At 38.1% G+C, this 10775-nt stretch overlaps 1 protein-coding gene across 6 annotated transcripts in view; it reads right to left on the bottom strand.

The window, feature by feature from the left end:
* Positions 1-10775, bottom strand: part of PRKG1 (protein kinase cGMP-dependent 1) — a 1291606-nt gene that overhangs the window by 1068784 nt on the left and 212047 nt on the right. The gene's annotated exons all lie outside the window — the stretch shown is intronic.

Below are 10775 nucleotides of genomic sequence, written 5' to 3'. Positions count from 1 at the left end.
CCCCCCTCCCCCAACCCCACAACAGTCCCCAGTGTGTGATGTTCCCCTTCCTGCGTCCATGTGTTCTCATTGTTCAATTCCCACTTATGAGTGAAAACATGCGGTGTTTGGCTTTTTGTCCTTGCGATAGCTTGCTAGAGAATGATGGTTTCCAGCTTCATCCATGTCCCTACAAACGACATGAACTCATCATTTTTTATGGCTGCACAGTATTCCATGATGTATATGTGCCACATTTTCTTAATCCAGTCTATCACTGTTGGACATTTGGCTTGGTTCCAAGTCTTTGCTATTGTGAATAGCGCCGCAATAAACATACATGTGCATGTGTCTTTATAGCAGCATGATTTATAATCCTTTGGGTATATACCCAGTAATGGCATGGCTGGGTCAAATGGTATTTCTAGTTCTAGATCCCTGAGGAATCGCCACACTGACTTCCACAATGGTTGAACTAGTTTACAGTCCCACCAACAGTAAAAGTGTTCCTATTTCTTCACATCCTCTCCAGCACCTGTTGTTTCCTGACTTTTTAATGATCGCCATTCTAACTGGTGTGAGATGGTATCTCACTGTGGTTTTGATTTGCATTTCTCTGATGGCCAGTGATGATGAGTATTTTTTCATGTGTTTTTTGGCTGCATAAATGTCTTCTTTTGAAAAGTGTCTGTTCATATCCTTTGCCCACTTTTTGATGGGGTTGTTTGTTTTTTTCTTGTAAATTTGTTGGGGTTCATTGTAGATTCTGGATATTAGCCCTTTGTCAGATGAGCAGGTTGCAAAAATTTTCTCCCATTCTGTAGGTTGCCTGTTCACTCTGATGGTGGTTTCTTTTGCTGTGCAGAAGCTCTTTAGTTTAATTAGATCCCATTTGTCAATTTTGGCTTTTGTTGCCATTGCTTTTGGTGTTTTAGATATGAAGTCCTTGCCCATGCCTATGTCCTGAATGGTATTGCCTAAGTTTTCTTCTAGGGTTTTTAGGGTTTTAGGTCTAACATGTAAGTCTTTAATCCATCTTGAATTAATTTTTGTATAAGGTGTAAGGAAGGGATCCAGTTTCAGCTTTCTACATATGGCTAGCCAGTTCTCCCAGCACCATTTATTAAATAGGGAATCCTTTCCCCATTGCTTGTTTTTCTCAGGTTTGTCAAAGATCAGATAGTTGTAGATATGCAGCATTATTTCTGAGGGCTCTATTCTGTTCCATTGGTCTATATCTCTGTTTTGGTACCAGTATCATGCTGTTTTGGTTACTGTAGCCTTGTAGTATAGTTTGAAGTCAGGTAGTGTGATGCCTCCAGCTTTGTTCTTTTGGCTTAGGATTGACTTGGCAATGCAGGCTCTTTTTTGGTTCCATATGAACTTTAAAGTAGTTTTTAAATTCTGTGAAGAAAGTCATTGTTAGCTTGATGGGATGGCGTTGAATCTATAAATTACCTTGGGCAGTATGGCCATTTTCACGATATTGATTCCTCCTATCCATGAGCATGGAATGTTCTTCCATTTGTTTGTATCCTCTTTTATTTCATTGAGCAGTGGTTTGTAATTCTCCTTGAAGAGGTCCTTCACATCCCTTGTAAGTTGGATTCCTAGGTATTTTATTCTCTTTGAAGCAATTGTGAATGGGAGTTCACTCATGATTTGGCTCTCTGTTTGTCTGTTATTGGTGTATAAGAATGCTTGTGATTTTTGTACATTTATTTTGTATCCTGAGACTTTGCTAAAGTTTCTTATCAGCTTAAGGAGATTTTAGGCTGAGACGATGGGGTTTTCTAGATATACAATCATGTCATCTGCAAACAGGGTCAATTTGACTTCCTCTTTTCCTAATTGAATGCCCTTTATTCCCTTCTCCTGCCTGACTGCCCTGGCCAGAACTTCCAACACTATGTTGAATAGGAGTGGTGAGAGAGGGCATCCCTGTCTTGTGCCAGTTTTCAAACGGAATGCTTCCAGTTTTTGTCCATTCAGTATGATATTGGCTGTAGGTTTGTCATAGATAGCTCTTATTATTTTGAGATATGTCCCATCAATACCTAATTTATTGAGAGTTTTTAGCATGAAGGGCTGTTGAATTTTGTCAAAGGCCTTTTCTGCATCTATTGAGATAATCATGTGGTTTTTGTCCTTGGTTCTGTTTATATGTTGGATTACGTTTATTGATTTGCATATGTTGAACCAGCCTTGCATCCCAGGGATGAAGCCCACTTGATCATGCTGGATAAGCTTTTTGATGTGTTGCTGGATTTGTTTTGCCAGTATTTTATTGAGGATTTTTGCATCAGTGTTCATCAAGGATATTGGTCTAAAATTCTCTTTTTTTTATTGTGTCTCTGCCAGGCTTTGGTATCAGGATGATGCTGGCCTCATAAAATGAGTTTGGGAGGATTCCCTCTTTTTCTATTGATTGGAATAGTTTCAGAAGGAATGGTACCAGCTCCTCCTTCTACCTCTGGTAGAATTCGGCTGTGAATCCATCTGGTCCTGGACTTTTTTTGGTTGGTAAGCTATTAATTATTGCCTCAATTTCAGACCTGTTATTGGTCTATCTAGAGATTCAACTTCTTCCTGGTTTAGTCTTGGGAGAGTGTATGTGTCGAGGAATTTATCCATTTCTTCTAGATTTTCTAGTTTATTTGCGTAGAGGTGTTTACAGTATTCTCTGATGGTAGTTTGTATTTCTATGGGATCAGTGATGATACCCCTTTGTCATTTTTTATTGCGTCTATTTGATTCTTCTCTCTTTTCTTCTATATTAGTCTTGATAGTGGTCTATCAATTTTGTTGATCTTTTCAGAAAACCAGCTCCTGGATTCATTGATTTTTTGAAGGGTTTTTTGTGTCTCTATTTCCTTCAGTTCTGCTCTGATCTTAGTTATTTCTTGCCTTCTGCTAGCTTTTGAATGTGTTTGCTCTTGCTTCTCTAGTTCCTTTAATTGTGATGTTAGGGTGTCAATTTTAGATCTTTCCTGCTTTCTCTTGTGGGCATTCAGTGCAATAAATTTCCCTCTACACACTGCTTTGAATGTGTCCCAGAGATTCTGGTATGTTGTGTCTTTGTTCTCGTTGGTTTCAAAGAACATCTTTATTTCTGCCTTCATTTCGTTATGTACCCGGTAGTCATTCAGGAGCAGGTTGTTCAGTTTCCATGCAGTTGAGTGGTTTTGAGTGAGTTTCTTAATCCTGAGTTCTAGTTTGATTGCACTGTGGTCTGAGAGACAGTTTGTTATAACTTCTGTTCTTTTACATTTGCTGAGGAGTGCTTTACTTCCAACTATTAACTACTCATTTTTTTTATTGCGAGAAAATTGTTGCATGATACATTAAAAAGGGTTGGGAAGAGGTTTTCAAACACTATACCACAAAGAAAGTATGATTTGAAAAAGTCAGAACACACTTCCACTGCTCTCAAGCAATTAAGTCCAGGAAAAGTAATAGGTATGAAAAACCACTTCAATTGCCTTCAAGTTTAATGAAAATTGTGCCTGAATATGTCCAGAGAGAATATGAGCACAATGGGAATTGTTCTCAGGAAACACTTCAGTTCCTTTTGAAAATACAGAGAAAGAACAATATAGCACTAGCCCCAAATTTTGTATACTAATTTGTGTTTTGTTTTCATGCCTTATTAATATCAACCATCTTTTTGTGATAATTATCTCTTCCTAGTAAAATGGCAAAATGCAGCAAGAATAATATTCCAAAAGTAAGATATGAATAAAAAATTAAACCCATGTTACTTTTTCAAGTACTAAAAATAGTTTTAATTTATTGTCAATCATGTTAGTAACTACTAAAACAATAAAGAAAATAGGACAATCAACATTGTCTTTGTGTATACAATCTGAAACTACCTTAATGAGTGAATAGTTCTTACACATTATATTACTTTACTTTTACCAGGTGGAAACTGTAATGCTTCAGTTTAAGTCATGATGTTTTATTCCAAATACTTATCTGTTCACTGGATTCAAGCCTGGGCAGTCCCATAAATGCCTGGGGACAGGAATTACAGTGTGGACTGGATGAGGTTGTCAGTTAAGCGATCGGTATGAGGTCAATGAATATCTGTACTCTCTTACACCAATAAAGGAATACATTTCTGCACACTTTACAGGAGAAAAGAAAAACATTTCAGACAAAAAAAAACCCAGCTTTTGTCCATTTGCCAACACTAGTCAAAACAATATCTTTCTGTTTCTCTCTTCCACATAAACACAGAAACCTGAAAGTGAATATATCTGGGTGGCTTAAGAAAACCAAAATTTTCCATTGCTGGAGGGGCTTCTAGTTAGTTGATTTTTAAGACCCATTTTATAAATCTGCCTGCATCATTGCACCCATATCTAGTAAACTCTGCAGTGTTTATAAGTCACAAAATGCTTTCAGGAGAAAAATAAATTGATGAGAACACAAAAGGGAAAGTCCATCATTTAATGTCAAAATGAAGACACAATCCCTTCCTAATTTTCTACATGATAGTCCTATTCCATTTGAGGCAGGTAGTGAGAATATAAAATCCTAGGAGTATTTCCCAGCATGTCAAAATACTAACACATGTCAAAGACATCACCAGCAGAACATCTCCAGAATTGTGATGGCAAAAATCCCACTGGCCCAGCTCCAGGACCTTCCCTGATTTTCTTCCCTTTCATCCTCTGTACTCTGAACATGATCAGTTTCTTTTTGGTACCTTCTCAAATCAAACTCCACTAAGCCTTTTGCATTTTGAAGTCCCCTTCCCATTATCCAAGGAAATAGGTGGCTTCTCTCTCATTTCTGAACTCCCCTAACCCTTTTCATCCTTAATATTACAGAAAGGAAGCTTCATGTCTTGCTAAGAACATGCATTCCTACATACCAACTGGTAACAATGGGGCTGTGCTTACCTAATCCTTAGTCCAGGTCTAATTGGGAAAAATTAGAACATTATGCAGTATGAATCCCCAGAACCTGAACTTCCTTAGTAGTATCCTGGTTCCTTCCTCAACTTTCCTAAACCATAACAATTTTACCATATTGGAATTACCAAATATTCCATAACCGGTATCACATTTTGTGCTAACATTTTGTTCTTATTATTCTTTCATCATCTACACGTATAAAAACTCCATATAAACACACTCCACAGTTAGTTTATTTTTCTACCAGTGGAGTTTCAATGGACAAAGACTGTACCTTCTACATCTTTAGTGGAAGAGACAATATCATACATTTAAACTATTTTTTACCTAGGTAATAGACACTTTGGGCAGAGTGAAAGAAAAGGAAGAGCATGTTTTGTTTTAATGGAAGTTAAAATGCATTCAACAAGGACAGAGTCCCTACTGCATCAAAGACATTCAGTTAATAATAACACCATGAATAAGAAATAGTCCCTTTAAAAACTTACCTTTGAAGAGAGGACTCAGATAAGATGTCTACACTGTAACTATCATGCAAGGAAGAAATAGTAAATTTATTAGAAGAGAGAAATTACTTCTGACTGAGGTTTATGGAGGTAGGAATATAAGACAGTACTGAAAACAACCAAGTAGTAGAATTAGAGAGAACCCTACACATTTTCTTTAAGAGTTCCAGAAAGTAGAAAAATGTTATAAAGTTGCCATTGGCTTCCACTTACTTGTAATCTGCCAGGAAAGTAAATCTAAAGGAACGTTTGGATCATCACAAGTAGAGGAAATGGGAGCAGTATATTGTGAGAATGGGAAGCTGTACACTTTTCAGAGCTGAATCCTGGTGCCTGAGTGGAGTTGAATGCATTCCAGTAGATCTCTGGAATGGCTATAAGAAAACCAACTCCACAAGCCCGAGAGAATTTAAAAAAATAATAATAAGGCAGGCACCAGCGAGGTAACCACAAATGTTATTTGCTGAAGCATGTCTTGAGAGACAGTCAGAGCCAGTGCAGGATGGGATGCTGGTGAAGGACTTAGACACTCATCTTTTCATTCTATTCACCCAGATACATAATAAGAGATTTAGTGAATAAGAGTGGTCCTTTGCAATCTTCTTCTCAGAGAAACCAAAGTCTTGAACGTAAGGAAGGGTGAAACAGCTGAAAGTTAATCAAGATAATTTTTTTCCTTTTAAGAAAACTGGCAGCCTGGATAATATTATAAAGCCTGGAAGCAGATATTAATGATGTAGAACATAATCCCTTCTTCCAGTTATCATGCCCTGGCCAATTCCCAGCCTGACTTGTCAACTTCAGGCTCTCTAGCAATTGAAATCAGAAATTGTTTCACTTACCAAAAAGAGAATATATAATAGTAACTTCTTCATAAAATGTACCAAGAAATAGCCAGTCAAAAATATTACTCAAAAATTGCAAACTACAATTTAAAAAAAACTAACAAATACGATTCATTTTCCAATAAGAAAACTGAAATTTCACACTTTCCTGGCATGTACATATACATAGGCTGAATGTATCATATGAATGATATACTATCACTACTATCAGTTGATTTCTGATTCTATTTATGTTGTAACAAGTGATCGCCTCCCTGTCCCAATTAGTAAAGTCCTGCCAAAAAGCTATAACTGCAGTTGAGTTTCAGTTTCTGAAAAACCTGCTCTCAATTTAAGCAACAATGATCTGAGTTGAAAAAGTGACACAAGAGTGATCAAGGCAAAGATGAATCAATATCTCTATTTCCCAAGAAAAAGTGGGCACAGATACTAGCTCTATGCTGGCCTCTAGTTTCCACAATCCTGTACAGCTCAATGTGTGATCTTTTGGAAGTGTATGTTTGGCCTAAGATTGGTTTTAAGTTCTCATTCTGGCTTAAGAAAACTGAAAATACTTTTTTGGCTCCATTCTTTTTTTTGTTTTTTTAGATGGAGTTTCGCTCTGTCACCCAGGCTGGAGTGCAGTGGAGCGATCTCGGCTCACTACATCCTCTGCCTCCCGGGTTTAAGCAATTCTATGCCTCAGCCTCCCGAGGAGCTGGGATTACAGGCGCCCACCCCCACGCCTGGCTAATACTTTTTTGTATTTTTAGTAGAGACGGGGTTTCGCCATCTTGGCCAGGCTGATCTTGAACTCCTGACCTCGTGATTCACCCGCCTCGGCCTCCCAAAGTGCTGGGATTACAGGCGTGAACCACCGCGCCCAGCCGGTAATGGCTCCATTCTTGACAGGCAAGTAGCCCCTCACAGTTTATGATGTGTTTAAAAACAGAATTACAAAGTAAGCATGTAAGCTACCTTCACCAGAACGAATACAAGAAAAGTCAGAAAACAGAACTTTGAAAAACTAAAATTGACTGTTTACCCTGCTGCTTCTGTTTAAAACACTTTGAATGTAAATTATGAATGTAATTTCATTACAGGCAGAAAATTTAACCACCCATCAACAGATGTTTACCAGTCTCCTATTTGCTGTTTATCCTTCTCACTTAGTATACCCTTACAAGTATACTAGAGAATTCTCACTTAAGTGAGAAGGGTACAGAAAAATCTAGATTTATAATCTAACAGGTTTTTAAAAATGCAAAAATAAAACCCTATAATTCCCTGTAATCCCAGCACTTTGGGAAGCTGAGGCAGGTGGATCACCTGAGGCCAGGAGCTTGAGACCAGCCTGGCCAACATGGTGAAACCCCATCTCTACTAAAAATACAAAAATTTGCCAGTGTGGTGGCAGCGCCTCTAGTCCCAACTACTCAGGAGGCTGAGGCAGGAGAATCACTTGAACCCTGGAGGCAGAGGTGGCAGTGAGCCGAGACTGTGCCACTGTACTCCAGCTAGGGCAACGAGCAAAACTCTATCTCAAGAAATAAAAGTTTAAAAAAAGCCCTATTACCCAATACAAAATGTGAAAAGTCATACGAAATGTCAGGAGGCAGGGTGGAAATTGCTATGAAGCCTAGATGAAAATGAAACTTCCCAAGGTGGACACGGTAGGTCACGCCTGTAATCCCAGCACTGTGGGAGGCCGAGGCAGACACATCACTGGAGGTCAGGGGTTCGAGACCAGCCTGGCAGAGAAGGTGAAACTCCATCTCACAAAAATGGAAAAATTATCTGGGCATGGTGGCAGTGCCTGTGGTCTCAGCTACTCTGGAAGCTGAGGCAGGAGAATTGCTTGAACCTGGGAGGCAGAGGTGGTAGCGAGCCAAGATTGCACCACTGCACTCCCACCTGGGCAACAGAGCAAGACTCTGTCTCAAAAAAAAAAAAAAACAAAAAGAAAAAGAAAAGAAAAGAAAAGAAAATGAAAATCCTTCCTTATGAAACAAAGAAAGGTTTAATAGAGGGGATAATATCTGAGCTATATTTTGAGGATAGTTAGGATTTCAGGTTAAATATGAGAATGTATAATGTAGGAAAGGCAATAATCTAAGCAAATCCAACAGCGTGGGAAAGTACACACCATGCTCAGAAATGGCAATAGCCTCTTTTGGTTACAACATTGGGTCATACAGTGCATTTGCTAATATTGTTAGCTACAAGTGACAGAAACTCAGCTCCAATCTCTTCAGGCCCCAAAATGATCTATTCAATTCTTGCATGAACTGATAAAATCAAACTGAAAGACAAGCACATTCACATCTCACTATGCCTCAAGGACAATGGATACTCTATTAGGAGTTTTGCCACATAATAAAGTTCCCTGGGATCTGGGGTCTGGTGAAAAGCCCCCATTTGAAGCTAGAGAGGCAATTTCTAATCTGGACTCACCTGGCAATTTTTTCAATCCGTAATATCCACAGGTTTTTGACCTGCGGGAATAATTATAATTGTCTAGTCTACCGGCAGCAGGGTAGCTATGAGGCTAGACAGATTCTCTAACTACGAAAAGATCCTGTTAAAAATGGCCTGACAAAAAGCATAAAACAAGTATACTAGAGAATTTGGAAAATGTAATCAAGCATCAAAATCCTTTCCTGAAGGATGGGAAAAAAAATGGGAGCACAAGAAATGTGTACACACACACACACACACACACACACACACAGAGGTCTACTCAAATAATCTAAATAAGCTGTTCCAATGGAAAAAAAATACCAAAGAGGAGGTCACTTTTCATCTTCCCATCATTTTCAGGAAATACCGAAGAGTAAAAATAAAAGATGCAACAACAGTTTTTCCATGTGCTAAGCCAGCTGCAACTACCTCAACAGGATACTGTTGTTTAAATAACAATAATAGAATCCAGAGGCCCATCAGAAATAATACAATGCTTTATAAAGAGGGGGAAATGAATTTCACTCATCCTAAATGAAATACATAAGTTTCTAGGTACTAAAGTCAAAACAGATGGAGAAGAAGAAAACAGTTCTTCATATCAAAAAACTTTCCAATAAATCTTTTCTTTCCTATTTCTTATTTCAGAAAGGCCAAAGGAGAATGAAGTATACAGACTGTCACTTATATCACCCTAGGCAAAAATTCATTCATCCATCCATATGAGAGACTTTAATGAAGAGTTACTATGTAACAGGAAAGATGCTGAAGAAAAGAAATATAAGAAAAAGAAAGGTTTTGTCCCTGAGGAGGAAATATCAGCAAGAGTAAAGTCTACTAACATTCATTTTGTAAGTTTAAAGAAAATTACTCACATCATTTCAATTGTCCCTCAGAACAACTCTTTGAAGAAAATATTGCCTTACAGATTTGAAAACTGAGGCCTAGAGAGCTTAAGATATTTGTCCAAATGTGTGCAACTCTCTGTTGGTGGAGCCAGGATTCAAGCGCAGGTCTTTTCACCCAAAGCCTTTCCACAGTGCTGTTTGAGGGTATTGCAGGGGAGGCTTTTGTTTAGCATTGCAGCACATTCAGCTGTGCCCTCAATTGCCTAGAAAATTCCATTTGGGAATTCCATTTCCTCTTGGTTTTTAGTCAGAAAATAGTCTGAATGGGTCTCAAACTGTCATAAGTCATCATGGTCCTCATAACACAGCATCAAACCATGTAGAGCAAGAATTTACTCAAGGAGAGATGAAAATATAACAGAAGGAATGCCATGATGGGTATAGTCAACAAAACACATTAATGTGTTTACTTTTATTCATAATTTTCAGAATGAATGAAAATAACAATATCATTCCTGCCATTAAATTGTCACCAATGTTTGAAAAGGGACAAAACTCAGTGTGTGCATTTTATAACAGAATGTTTAATACGTATATCCTTCAGTGCAACAATTCCACCTTGGGGAAGGCATTAATAAGTGACCATTTAAGTAGGCCCAAGATCCTTGAGACACTGTTCTCTCTCTCTCTCTCTCCCTCTGTATTCAATAACTTGCCAAGTCTTATGAGTTCTACTTCTAAAATGTCCCTCACATTTATGTCTCACCCCGTTGACATCATTGTTTCTCGTTTGTCTATTAGCTTTCTTACTGGTCTCTCCAACTCTCATTTTCTGCCACTAATATTTATTCTATATAGTCAGCCAGATATATCTTCAGAAGCCCAGTTCCAACAGAATCAATGTGATGCTCAAAAAATACTCAATGGCTTTCCATTGCTTTCAAATTAAAAATAAACACCTTATCCTAGCTTTCAAGGCATGCCACATTATGGCTCCATCATAACCTTCCACTTCTTTCCCAGACAAAGTGGCCTACTTGCAATTCTCAAACGAATCTCAAATCATCTTACTTCAAGGATTTCTCATCTTATCCATAATCTATGTGAAGAATTTCTTCATTTAAACCCCATAAACTACCCTTGTATTTCTTTTAACTCACTCTATATTCTAGTTGAAATTATTTACAAACATATTCCACTGTTAGACTACGCATTCCTTTAGAAGAGTCTATG

The sequence above is a fragment of the Pan troglodytes genome, chromosome 8 (assembly GCF_028858775.2).
Source record: "Pan troglodytes isolate AG18354 chromosome 8, NHGRI_mPanTro3-v2.0_pri, whole genome shotgun sequence".
NCBI classification, from domain to species: domain Eukaryota; kingdom Metazoa; phylum Chordata; class Mammalia; order Primates; family Hominidae; genus Pan; species Pan troglodytes.
The sequence above is the reverse complement of the archived record's forward strand: the minus strand, read 5'-3'. Positions and strand labels throughout refer to the sequence as shown.